Here is a 14,935-nt window from a genome sequence, read left to right on the forward strand (position 1 = left end):
AGTTGTTTCTCCTTTAACCTTTGGTTTTCTTCTTCTAAAACCAGGTTAACGACTTAAAGACTTCATTGGGATTGTGAAGCAAGAACGATACTACTTTTATCGTAGTTGTGTAATCTGATCTTTCATCTTCTATCATACGAGTACAATCAGATTGATTGGCTTGAGATTAATATCTCCGATAGGCAAGATATAAAAAGTAGTCATAAACATCTTCGTCTCATTGTTTGTGATTCCGCAACATCTTGTTTCGCTACCATACGATTAAGATTGTTGTGGGGTGATTGATTTATCTAGTTTATTCTTCGGGTATATAAGACCGGATTATCAATTGGTTCCTGTTCACCTTGATTATTATCAAAAGACGGAACAAAAACTTTAGGGTTTTTCTGTGGGAGACAGATGGATCCTTTGATAGACTTGTCTGTGTGAGACAGATTTGTTTTTTGTCAAAGCCTGTGATTTTGGGTCGTAGCAACTCTTAGTTGTGGGTGAGATCAGCTAAGGGAATCAAGTGCGCAGTATCCTGCTGGGATCAGAGGCGTAGGGAGTACAACTGTACCTTGGATCAGCGGGAGACTGATTGGGGTTCAACTACAGTTCAGTCTGAAGTTAGCTTGGAGTAGGATAGTGTCTATAGCGGCTTAATACAGTGTGTATTCAATCTGGACTAGGTCCCGAGGTTTTTCTGCATTTGCGGTTTCCTCGTTAACAAAAATTCTGGTGTCTGTGTTATTTCAGTTTTCGCATTATATTGTTTTATCTTTATAATTGAAATAATATAGGTTGTGCGTTAGATCATCAATTAGAGTAATCCAACCTTTGTTTGTTGATTGTCATTGATTGATCCTTGGATATTGGTTTTTGGTACCATCCAAGTTATTCCTTGTATTTGACTAGTATTCGCAGTTTCTGTTTGAGAAGATCAAATCAAGAGAGAGAGATATAAACTCGTTGATTTACTTTTAATTGATTGACTCTTGTTGATTCTCTTAAAAGTATATTCGAGTTTGTCCATACAGATTGCTAAGCGAAATATTGGCTGGTGTTGTTAGACCCTCGCTTTTTCACTAAATATGCCCATGTCGAAAAGATGGGAACTTATTTGGAAGAGTTATAACGCTTCAGGGTTGGTCAACCAACAATTTAAAACTCACCTTCGAAGAGATATATCACTTCATAAAGCAGTTGTGACTCTTATAAAAAATCATGAAGAGATGCATAGTTCCTTAAACAATTAACTTGTGTTGCTCAGACCACAAAATGGCTATTGATGACATGGAAATAACGTGTAAAGTAAATTTGATGTGGCTTCACCACAACTCAAAACAATTGTAACGATGCCATGTGGCATTTTGGGGTCCCTTATTATAAAGAAAGATTTTTTTACTATAAGAAATATGTATAATTTGATATTCATGTTTATTTTCGTTACGTAGATGTTTAAAACGTTTTTCAACGGTATGAAGTTTACAAAAAACCGTGGTATAGTTTAAGAGATAAATCATTTCTAAGTTTTACTAGTTATTATCTAAAAGTTGTATAATTGTAAAAAATACTTGAATATATTTTCCATTTTTCCTTGCCTTAACACTACACAAAATTCTGGGATTTGTAACAGAATTAAGCCGTTACGAATTGGGGTTGTAACGGCTGCCGCCTGTTTCAAAAGTGGGTGTTACATTTTTTCGTAATGGCAATGGAGCCATTACGAATTTTGGGTTGTAACGGCGTTAGTAACAGAGATGAGCCGTTACGAAATGACATGTGGTAACAACTGAGAACCGTTACGAAAATTTTTTAACTACAGCATCGTAACACGTTCTAGCCGTTACGAACTTTTTTGTAACAGCAAAAAAAATTACTGTCAGTCAACATTAGTCATTGCTGACCAATTTTGACCAGGTTAATATTGACTGGCAGTTCAGTCCCTGTCGGAAATATGCCGTAATTCAAAAATAGTTTACTGCAAAAATCTTTCATTCAATTCAACCAAATTCAGTCACATATTCAACAACAACATTTATTCTTATTCTTTCAACAAGAACAACTTCAAAGAATTCCTATGTTTTGAGGGAATACATTGGATGGTTAGAAACTTATGAGAAGTTTTCAGTAGCTTACAGCTCATACAATATCAGTTTAGAACTTAAAGAGCATATAAGATAACATTAACAGATGCAGAAGTCACATAACAGTCTTTATCTTCTCTTGCGTACTATTTCTCCCTCAAATCTTCTGTGGTTGGTTTATCACCATCAAAGATATCAGTAACAACTTTTACGAAGGCTTTAAGGACTGATAAGAGAGCTATCATGTAAGCCACAGCTGCTTAGTTGATGGATGCTTAAAGTGGAGTTTTCACCTCGTTGAAGATCAAATTAGGCTGCAAAGACAAAATGGAAGGTAGAAAACTTAGTGACCCCCTAAAAGTCCGATAATTGCTTTGAAAAAAATGAAAATCAGTAGGAAAATCATGCATTCAAATTGATTCTTAATATTGCAATAGTTGATTTTTTAGAAATAACAATTGTAGATCGGAAGTATGGGACATCAAAACCCTAGGCTAGCATGCTCCATTAATTGAAATGACAATTGTTTAACAAAAACCATTTATCAATTTATTTATCTAGGCAAATAATCATATAATAATGGCATAAATTAGAGATTACCACTTTTCATTGGTGAAATAGCTTCCTCCTTTGCCCCAGAGGATGGGTTTAGCTCATCATTGTGTAAACACGCTCAAAATATTTGTTCATTGCTTCTAAAATTGTTTACAAAGATAAAATGGAGAGAAAATAATGAAAATCGGGTGTTTGCAACGTTTTTAATTGTTGCAAAACACTCTTACAGAGAACGATAAAAGTAAACTGTCGTTGTCACTGTAGCTTATACGACTGTCAAATATGTGTCGCAATCACTGTAGCAATTACGAATTATCCTTGTGGTCTTATGTTCTTCGTATCTTCTTCAATGGTAGCAGCAGATCTTAAACTCGCGTTTCTTTGCTCTGGTCTCTCCCCCGATCACTCCCTAACCTTCTCTGATACGCCAACACTCTATATATACTACACAGGCCTTCGAATATCTCCTCATTACTCCGAATAATCTCTTCATACTTCAGGCAGTAAAGAAAATATTTTCTTTCCCTTCTTGCCTGCGCCATGCATCTGCAGCTGTCAATTATTCGTATAATCTCTTTTCTTAACTCCACAATGCCTTTGTTGAGACTCAGCATACTCCAAAAACACACAAAACATGTTATGAACACACAAAAGCCGTGAATAACTCGTGTTCTCTGTTTTCTTCCACACGAGATTGTAGCCAAATTTAGACGAATCCAACTGGCATACCAATCTTGTTTAATCGAAAAAGGATATCTCCAACCAATTCAAACTCTTTAATCTCCCTAAAACTCGCTAAAAATCCCACCAGAAGTTATGATATTGTCTGGCAAGTCATTAACAGAGACCGAAACTTCTCACTCTCTTTTTTCCTTCTCCCGGCTTATCCAGCCCAACTGGATCAAATCCATCGAGCATACCAAGCCTGTTAAGACGAAACAGGCCTATCACAATAGATTCCAGTGATTGAATCTCTTTATATCCAGTTCAGGAGATGAACCCTAATTTCAGCCAGCTTCACAACTGTTTTCCCGCCAAAAAAAATTCAAATCGTGAAGAAGGTGACCTCCCCCTAACCAAACCGGGGGTGCGAATAGTAGGTGCCCAACTGAGGTACTGAGGATAAATTTGGGTGCTGAGGATGAATTTGGGCTATGCATAACCTTGGGTACCCCTTAGCCAAATCTGGGGTCCGTATTGCAAATGTCCTCCAGGGTTCAAATAGCACTTTTTGAGCAACTTTTTCCACACAAGTGTATTTCTCCAAAAACACCTACACAAACATAAAAACACCATAATAAGTACAAAATCAAGCACTAGCAATAGAGACACTGAGGACAATTCAGACACAAAAATGGGTCTATCATCAGCCGACTAAGACGATTCAGCTCTGATCAAGATAGCTAACTCAAGCTGAATGGAATTTACCCTTGACCCCCTGCACTAACAGTGGACTGTCAGTTTGACAGTTATATCTGACGGAATATCCCATCAGCGGATATGAAGATTCTTGCGACCGGTAGTACTATTCCGGTGCCATTTCAGGCCGGATTCCGGTGGTACCAATAATATTCCGGCGAACCAATTTGTGGAGAGGTTTGTGTGGATTTCTCTCATAGGTTTGAAGAATTGGGCTTGGATTTGGAAAGAGAAGATGAAAGATTTGAGAAAGACTTGGATTTGGAAATTGATCTACAAAGGGAAAGGGATTCTAATCCTAAGAGGATTGCTAGGAAATTGAAGTCTATAAATAGAGAAGTTCTCTACACAACTTCTACACACCTCTACACACATAACACTTCTCTTTTCTTTATTATTTGTGTGAACTCCTTAGCATGAGTAGCTAATTTTATTGATTGAGGATGAATTCCTAGTTCTTAACATGTTTTGAGTTTTGTTTTAAATCTACTTTGAAGTTTTCACATGATTATCGTTTGTTTTTACTAATAGGAATGTTTATACATCAATGGTTGATTGATAGGTCGTTTAGGATGCATACTAAATTGATTTGTTAATTGATCTAAATCTAGTGAAAGTTAGGGGATAAGTAATCGTTTCTTGACTCTTTACACAAGTAGCAAACACGAGACCTTGCGTAGGGATCCCGTGGAGCAATTGTGTGTGGAAACAACGTTAGAAAGTAGACCTTGAGCTAAAAGTCTAACTACTAATATCAACCTAATAAATTCATAAATATTAATGCGTTTAACTAAATTATATCTTGAGTGAACTACTACTAGGTGGTTTGGTGAATAAAATCCGGTAGTCGAGAACTTCCGTATCCGGTGATACTAGGGATTTAGGGGTTTAGCACTGAGCTAGCTGCTTTACCTACGGTTGGTGATAATCTGTGACTAATAAAAAGTGGAAAAGAACATAACTTGAATCATTGTTTTGCAACGAAGAAGGATTCCTTGATCTAATCTCTCTTATTTATTTCAACTTTATCTTTTTAATTGCTTTGTTTGTTCTTTTACTTTATAAAATCTAAAACCCCCCTTTTTTGTGACATTATAAGACAATTAAAACCTCTTGCTCCTCGTGGGAACGATCCTTACTATCGCTATATTACTTGTTAATTAGTGAGAAAAACATTAATTAATTTGTTGTGGTTACGACACGCATCACTCTAGTGTAACTACAGTTTCACTAACAATCTGATTCGATTCATTAGATCAAAATACAAACTTTCATTATATACAATTTTATAATTTCAATAAAACTGAAATTCAAGCTTCACCTGCAATTGCAGCTCTAAGCAACACCTTTCTACAATTCATATGCTATCTGCACTTGTAGCTCAACACAACCATCTAGTATACATGATCACTAATTCATAACACTAAGACCTCTACCATGAACTCATTCATATTACTATTTCAGTTCCACTACCATCTGTAACTCTGAGCTTCTCATTAACATCCATCTTCATTACAACCAGTACAACAACCTAAACACCAAGTTCATGAACTGCAACCTATACCATCAGCAATACCAACATTTACACCATTCATAAACACATATAACTGAACCATACCCTGCAATCTGTACCCATATTATATTCATACACATCCTTCAATTCCATTCCACTATCCTTTTTGCTATACCATTTCAGAAAACCCAACTCCATGAACTGCAACCTCATCATGACCACGAAATCAAACTAATTCAACACTAAAACCAGCTACATCCTACAGAATTACTGCAACAACACCAACACTAGTTCCACTACTGCACATTCATGCAATCACCAGGACAAAAGTACCACCAATAGCAACTCAGTTCATTACATCAAATCATCATTAGTTACATTTCCGTTACATATAACTCATACTCCATACATCTAAGCTTCATTTATATCACTCACTGCACCAATCAATAAAAAAAACTAAGATCATATACAACCTTAGCCATCCACCTTTTTAATTCAAAACACAAACCACCACCATTTGCAATTCAGAGTTTCACACATCTCAATTCCACAGTTAAGAAAAAGTAAAACTCCAGCACGCTCAATTCAGTTTAAATCTAAGCAACACATATCTACAATTATCAATTCATTCAATTATAAGGGTACCTTAAATTACCTTTTCTTCCTTTTCCTGAGTTTGCATAATCGACTGAATCAACAACATCTCCAATAACTTAGCATAACCCAACTCTTCTTCTATCGATTTAAGACTCATAATCACCTTCATTACTTTCTCAAGAAAACAACGAAAAACTAATCTATTAACAGCTTCAATCGATCTCATCTTCAAAACCTTAAATTATCCAATCTCGAATTAATAATTCGGTCTAAACCTAATTCACAGCAAACCCACCTCTAATCATACTTCAAAATTATCAACTTCATCTTCCATGTAACTTCTTACAAACCCTAAATTCTTTAGTTCATCAACAGAACCAGTTCAAAACATCAAATAAACAGTAACCAATTCGTCCATCATCTACAAGCAACTCTGTAACCCAACTAATTTACTTCGAACTCAAAGTCTTACCAAAAACCCTAGTTCTGCTTCTCTCTGATTCATCTTTCTTTTAATATTCATCAACAACAACTCGACTCCGCCATCATCTATAAATCTTCATCTCTGAGTTTCTTTAATCAATCCTCACTTATAGCTCGTAAATCTCTCGGAGGAAGAACATAAAGAAGAGAAGAAAAAGAAGAAGAAGAACAGAGAATACGAGAAAAATAAAAAGAGAAATGAAAAGAGAAAGAAAGAGATATGGTCTCATCTTCGACCTGGATTTAGATAATACCAAGGAAATATTACTAGGACACGTGCCATACAGATAAGGGATCCACCCGGTGCTTTGAAAAAATGACGATTCTACCCTTCAGACCAATCTGCTAATATCTTCTTATCCAAATGACGCGTTCTACTAGTCTATTCCGCGTAACTTTTCGAGACCTATACAATGATGCTAGTTTCGTATAATGACGCGTTCTACTAGTCTATTCCGCGTAACTTTTCGAGACCTATACAATGATGCTAGTTTCGTATCTGGTTCGTTGTTAGATTAATTCATATTAATTAACGTTCATTTCAAATTAATCAATTTATTATCTGCTAAGACGTCTCTTGACTAGTCTAATAGCGTTGACGAATTTGAGGGTCCTTACAGGTGCACACGGTACGGTTCGGCTCGGTTCTTGGCGAGACCGAGTACCTGAACTTCCCTAGGATCGGTTCCAAAATTTTGGACCGGTCCCTGTACCTTGTACCTCGGTTCTGATACCATTCGGTACATGTACGGTTCCAGGTACAGTTCCGGTACCAATCGGTACTTTCTATCGAAATTCCAGACAGATTTCCCTTTCAGTTTTCCAGACAAATTAAATACATGTTTTACCTGTTTTTTAATTTATTAAGCAATATCTCAATCAAAGAACAAAGTAACAACTAACAAGTAGTAATAATACTAGCAAACCAAAGTGCCAAACAACCAAAGTCTTGAAAATCGGAAAAAATAACAACTAACAAGTAGCACACAAACACACACACTGACCAACACAAACAAATGAACAATACTAGAAATCTACAATAGTCTTAATTCTTAAGTTTTTTTGTCTTAACAACTAATAGAAAATTAGTTGAAGTTGTAGCATTGGTGATGAAGTCGTTGTGGAGATCTATTCCATGGCTGCACTGGTGGTTTTGATAGGACCCAGTAACTCTGCAATAATGATGAACACAACAACAAATTAAGAACAAACATGGTAAAAAGCAAAGCAGAAGTTTCAGTAAGTGAATGATACAAAGCAAAGCAGGAGTTTCATAATGATGTATCAGTCAACTAGCATCCATTGCTTTTACATTGAAAATAACAGAAATAAATGAACAGTAAGGAATAATATACTACAATCATGTGAACCGACCAGAGTAGTAACATCCTCTAAACAGAGTTCAATAAACACAAACTATCTTATAATAACATCTGCAAAAGAACGCTTCACTTGAACAGTAGTAGATGAGTAGATGGTATGCATCAGAAGCGGCAAATCATTTTTCACTAATAGACACAATAGAATCATTACTCATTAGTCAGACTATTAAATTTCCCTAGCCAATATCAATCCATCTGACCAAACTAAGAGTTAGCTCTCATTCTGCCTTTTCCACATTAAAAGAAAATAAAATGAACAAAAACAATTACAATCTAATAACTGTGAGTCCTAATGACGACCAGTATGCATATAAACCTTTTCAGTACACAGTACATCAACTAAATCTTTGAATCTACAAAAAATGAACCAAATTGACATCAGTATCCAACAAAAGAGGATAAATCCCTAAACTCCACAAAAATTATCCCCTTGAAACGAAATATTAACATCACCCTTACAGGTGACTGCGGCCAGATATGAAGGTTACCAAACCCACACTATTCAAACAAATCCCCGATGCCCAAAAATATCAGAAATGCAAAATACCCAAAATTGGAATTATTAGATTCATCACTGTCTACAATTTTAAAACCAAATTCAAAGTCTAGGTTTCATATGAACTAAAAAACAATGAAAAATCAAAAGATTAAGAAGATATAATTCTTACCAGTTTGGTGGATTTACAATCCAAGCCAAATCAATCAACTCTTGTAGAGAAGGAAGAAATCTTTTTGATATCTTCATTACAAATCTGATCAAATATCAAGGAAGGTAGACTTATTAGATAGAATAAAAACCCTAGGTTCCAAAAATCAAAATAGGAGATTCAACACTTACCCTTGGTTAAAAATTTCTCCTTCTTCTTCTGGATCGAGAGGTGTAACTGGTAAGTAAATCAAGTTCGTGCAGTTCTTCTAATGGAGAATAGAAGATTCAGAAAAAATCTAATGGAGTTCTTCTCCTTCTGAGAGAGAGAGGAGACGGGAAAACCAAAAAAAAAAAAAAAAACGAAAATGAGAAAGCCTAGCTTCATTTCTCGATTATATACCAACCTTTAATCTATTGGATACTATTAGTTTAGTACCCCTAGATCTAACGAATATTACTACTCGGTACATTCGGTCCGGGACGGCACGGGACTTGTATTGGACCGTGTACCTGTACCCCAGAGGCCGGTTCTTAATTTTTGGACCGGTACATGTACCCCCTTCCTCGGTTCGATACAAAACCAGTACGGTTCCACCGGTTCCGGGACGGTCCGGTGGTCCGGCTCGGTTCCTATGCACCCTTAGGCATTGAGATAATGGTAAGAAATCATAGGAAGTGGTACAAACTTAATTGAAAAGCAACATTAAACACAATAGTTAACTAATTATTATGCATTATCACAGTTTGTTAATGTATGCAACATCGAGAAAATATTTGTACCCTGTAACTCGCAAATACAAGTTATACTGCAAGATCTCTCATTACATAACCAAAAATGCAAATGGCGTTTGCAAGCAGGCATATTTACAATTTTCAAGTCATACTATCAGGTCATGAATATGGGTTAGGACCCTCCGCATCTAGATCATTATTGTATGAAATTTTCGACAGATGAGACGACCAGAAATTACCCCACTCCGTGTTCACTACCTAGAGAACCAAACCTCAACATGTAAGAACTATGTAAACTATCACATATTCTCTAACAAAGGAGGCAGTGCGTATAACTCAGAGATCACAAAAAAGATATCATGCCTACAGAATTTGTAATAAGGCCTTGAGTCTTGATTATTGCATCTGTTCTCTCCACACACCAAGCATTAGTACCAGTTCCAATTATCAATACTGCTAGAGTGTCTTTGTCATGAAAATTTCCAAGGGCTAACGTTCCCACAATATCATTCACTACCTAAAGAACCAAACCTCAACATGTAAGAACTATGTAAACTATCACATTCTCTAAGAAAGTAGGCAGTGAGTTATAACTCAGAGATCCCAAAAAAGATACCATGCCTCCTGAATTTGTAAGAAGGCCTTCAGTCTTGTATATCGCCGCCATTAAGTAACAAAGGTCACACATTTTCGGATGACCTCTAACCACCTTCAAACCAGACAAAGAAACGTAGCAGATAGCATTACCAAAAGTCGCCTGTAAACCGAGAAAGATTGCTCTTTTTCTAACCGCCACAATCCATGAAAAAATATTCTTGTCCAATTCATAATCTTTTAACATATCACATTGTTTTTAAAATTACAAATACAAATGCGCACCCCAGAAAAACTACCAAACCCGCCGTACTTCCTTATAAATAAAATTGGCGCGGTAATGGAAATGTTCTGCCAATTGCAGTTGCAGATAGAGAAAAGCCAAAGATTAGATCCAAATATATACCAGATGAAAACCTAATCATACCAAATGAGGATTCCCTAAAACAAATTATGTGCATCAGATATCCTAGTATAATCAAGATACGGGGATACAAAATAGTTAAATGAAAGAGAAATTCTGGCACCAACTAACGAGAGTGTAAGTTTCAGAAACATCAATACCGACACAGAGAGCCAAGACCCTTGATCAATCTAAACAATATAAATTCAATAGTAATAAAGACTAGGATGATGCTTTTCACCCAATTGACTCTGAATGCGATGTCCAACGGAAAAACAAAAAAGACGAGTTTGTTATAACAAACTTGTGTTTCTCAAAAGACTCTCAACACACTCTAAATCACCAATTTTAACTGCATTAAACAACCCACCATCGTCACTACGCTGAACATGTTTTCTAATGTACTAATCCGATTGGAATTTCACACAAAAAAACTTACCTTCTTCTTAATCTTTCCACCAGGAAGCCTTTTACTTGTTCTTTACCTGTTGAACTCCGCTTTATAAGACACCCCCAATAATAAAACCAATCAGAAACCCTAACTCTCCAATCAATCACAAAACCAAACAAAAAACCAATAACCCAAAACATCAAAATTACCCTTAGAAGTTGTTAAGGACGGGACCATCAGCACTAGCAGAAGCAATCCCAATCCCTTGTAGTTTCTCGGTCAACTTATGAACTTCCATCTGCATCTAAAAATAAATCTGAATAAAATTCCCTAAATCAGAAGCCCAAATCTCATAATCGATTGAAGAAGAAACCCTAAATCAATTATCACTTTGAAACCTTAAAACAAAAACCTAAATCCAGCTGAAAATAAATCGAAATCAAAACCAAAAATAGATACCTAAATTGAAAAATGTAGAACAGGTGCTTTCTCACGATTATCTAAGAGTGAAGGTCAGTTCTTCCAAGTTCGAACTCCGACGAACAAACTAAAATCGAAAAGACGAAACCCTAAACTCTATATATGAAGCCCTAACAATCCTATTATAGATGATGAAGAAACTGAATCGAAACTGATTCATCAAACTCGATCTGGTTCATAGGCTGAGAGGAAGAGAAGAGAGGATGAGAGCAGAAACTCATCTGGTTTCGTCGGCTGAGAGGAAGAGAAGAGAGGCTGAGAGCAGAAGAGAGAAAAGAAAAGAGAAATGAAATTTGCGATCTGTTTTCATTAGGGTAATACAGAAATCACTCATGAATCGCACACGCATGAGAGGAAATATCCTTTAATGTTACTAGTCTTGGGTGGAAACACAACGGTACGCGTGTGAATGGCACACTCATAGACTCAATGTGTTACGACCCTGGTGTGACGGAACATGTGGCTGGCATGCCTATAAAAAAATTTCGTAAAGGCTGAACTCTGTTATGAAATTTTCAAAATTTTGTAACGGCGAAAGTCTGTTCCAATTTTTTTCGTAATGACCATTTTTAACGGGGATTTTGTAACGGCCACGAAGCCGTTACGATTTCCTACTACGAATCCGGGAATTTGGTGTAGTGTAAAAATTGTGCAAACTACAATTAGCTTAATTAATTTGGGGCACAGGGAGTATATAGCATAACAACGACCAACATATATACAAATAAAAGATGAATTGAAAGTGTGTATATATCCATTCATAAGCAAGTTTGTGTTCACATACAAAGGAAAAACTTACATCGGAAAAAATAGAAAAGGTAATTCAAACAAACTAGTTTTAGTAGGTACATGGCTGCCAAAGCCATGCAAGTTAATGAAAGAAACATCCTCTCAAAGAAGAGAGAATGAGCTACAAGTAGCTTTTGAGAATCGGCAGTAGAACTAATATCATCATGCTCATAGACTTATGTTATAAATAATCAAAATGGAAATTCAGCAATCACCCAAATCTCAACATGCTTATATATCATCCAAATCTCATCATGCTTAGGGATGCACAACGGGTAGGGTGGGTAGGATATGGCCTATACCCGCCACCCTACCCGTTTACTGGCGGGTAAGAAAAATTTTACCCGCCACCCTACCCGCCATTAAACGGGTAAGATCCTACCCAACCATTCTCTGGCGGGTCGGGTAGGGTAGGGTGGCGGGTATAACCGTCTATATCAATGCAGAAGGACAGTGCACCTAGAGACATCGCACTTAGAGCCTCAGTCGCATAAGCAGACAATTATCCTCCCCATCTATCGATCTCAATAAATTTCTGCAGCAAAATGGTGTCGCTTCCGAGTTCCAATCAATGCCATAAAGGCTGCTGACATTGCATCCTGTTCATGCCTTCTCTCAGGTTTATCTTTCTCAAAACCAGAACATTGTATCTGATCAGCAGCGGATGCAAAAGCATTTTTACCCTCAACGCAACCAGCTAATCCTTTAAAGACGACTCGACACCCAAGCAATTCCTTTCCAACTTGAAGGACCTAGAGAAAAAATGAAATACAATCACCATTAAGGAAGAAAAGAACACAGACAGGAGAGGTGGCACAAGAAAAGAAAAACTAGGCATAACCAAGACTGTCAACTTGTATCGATATGACTAGTTAGCATCAAAATACACATCCTTATAATCAGCATCAAAAACTAGGCATAACCAAGACTGTCAACTACAGCAATGATGCTAATAGACCAACGATGAATTTAGAAACAAAAACATAACCACGAAAAATGTACAAACAAAAGTATTCTCAAGAAAAGAGTTGTATTCTTCATATAGCAGTATCATCACCAAAAGCTCTTCATATTGACCTTCTTCTTCAATCATCATCTACGATGATGGAATAAGTACTAAGATCACCAAATAAATCTGCATACAAGTTATCTCTTGTTAGATTCAGTCATAATAGTGAACGATTTGATTCAAAGTTCAGTCATAATACCAACATCAAGTAAGAGATATCACAACATCCTACTATGGAATACAATATCACAACAAGTTCAGACTTTTGGTTCAGTCACAATATCAAGTAATATCACAATATCAAGTGTTGTTTTAAAGATATTTATAAGTATACACATGCATAAGTTTTCCAAATTTTAGTGAAATATCACATTGCTGCTCTCGACAATTTCTGATATCATAAAATCTAAAATTTAGGTACTCATTCAACATATATAATCACTAATCAGGTTGCCAGATGTGAGTAACAATACTAATCTGGAGCTGGCAAAATTAGACTTCAACACATGCCAAGAACAGCATCAGCTCGAGTGGCTCAACGTACAAAAGTAAGCAACTAAAGTTGTGACAAATTATCAACTGAGCACGGTAGCGTGTTTCCGTTTAACATGCAAGTTCCTTGACTAGAAATGGAAAGTTCTAAACAACATTCAAACTTCCACCAGTACTTCCCATAAAGAAGCACAAATGGATACAGACAGATAAAGAAAATGCCAACTAAGTCGTTTCGCAAACATAGTGAAGACAGATTAAGAAAAGCAAACAAAAGAGTAAGGAAACCCAAATGTAGGAAAGTTGTATACCTGATTCTAAGACGTCATCCTCCTTCTCTTCAGCTCCAAATGTAGATGGATCCATATCAATCGGTGTCCTTAACCAGTTTTGTAGGAGAATCAATGCTTCCACAGTTCGGGGTTTTAAAGAACTTCGGAAATGACCAAGTATTCGCTTTCCAGTACTGAAAGCAGATTCACTTGCAACTGAAGAGACGGGAATAGCAAGTATATCTCTTGCTATAAGTATAGAATATCAAATCTTGCAGCATTGATTTTCCACCAAGTGAGTATATCAAACTTCGAACCATTTTTGTTGTCTTTTGTTGGTGAGTAAATCTGTTCCGATAAGTATCTGTCCACCTCTGATTTGTCAACATCCTCCGTTATAGATAACTGTGTTTTACGTTCTTCTCTATGGGCCTTATGTCTTCTCTTTCTATGTGACGTAGAACTACAACTCTCTTGACTAGGACTACCACCAGTATCACCTACAGACTCCGACGAGGCTAACACACTTCCTACACCTATATATTCTGCCTTATAAGCTGAATAATTCATTAAAATCCTTTTTCACTTCATCTAACCAATTGTTTACCAATCTTTGTTTCGTCCAAGGAATATCATGCACAATCAGGTCTTCTAGTATTACTTGCAGTCCACGTTCTTTTTCTCTTGGGTCAAGAAGCACAGCAATAAACAATAAAGGATTCATGTTCTTATGCTCACCCCAATACTTGTTGTATTTAAGTAACATCTTCTCACCCATATGGCTTAAGTGAGGATCATGATGAGCATTTTGCCATTCTTTTAACTCTCCACGTACATCACAAATTTCCCCCAAAAATGTATGCGAAGTGACATACGTAGAACCAGAAAACTCAACAGTGGCTTCAAAAAATACCTGTAGAAACAGTTTTAATTGTTATTGAAACTTCATATACAGATCATATTAACTCGTAAGCAAAGACCAAAACATCTAGACAACCACATATTATTGCAAGACCAAGAAAAGCAGTTCATCTGAGTGAAAGAATTACCAAGAACAAACAGCAATGAGTACAATTATTGCAAGACCAAGAAAAGCAGTTGATATA

At 36.4% G+C, this 14,935-nt stretch overlaps 1 long non-coding RNA gene across 1 annotated transcript; it reads right to left on the bottom strand.

The window, feature by feature from the left end:
* Positions 1 to 7,486: 7,486 nt before the first annotated feature.
* Positions 7,487 to 11,531, bottom strand: LOC113295624. The gene is made up of 5 exons (XR_003332875.1): positions 11,247 to 11,531; positions 10,997 to 11,091; positions 8,857 to 10,894; positions 8,687 to 8,770; positions 7,487 to 7,808 (listed from the first exon to the last, which is right to left on the bottom strand). It is a non-coding gene; the product is annotated as an uncharacterized LOC113295624 (long non-coding RNA).
* Positions 11,532 to 14,935: the final 3,404 nt, after the last annotated feature.

Source organism: Papaver somniferum, chromosome 7 (assembly GCF_003573695.1).
Source record: "Papaver somniferum cultivar HN1 chromosome 7, ASM357369v1, whole genome shotgun sequence".
Taxonomy (NCBI): Eukaryota; Viridiplantae; Streptophyta; class Magnoliopsida; order Ranunculales; family Papaveraceae; genus Papaver; species Papaver somniferum.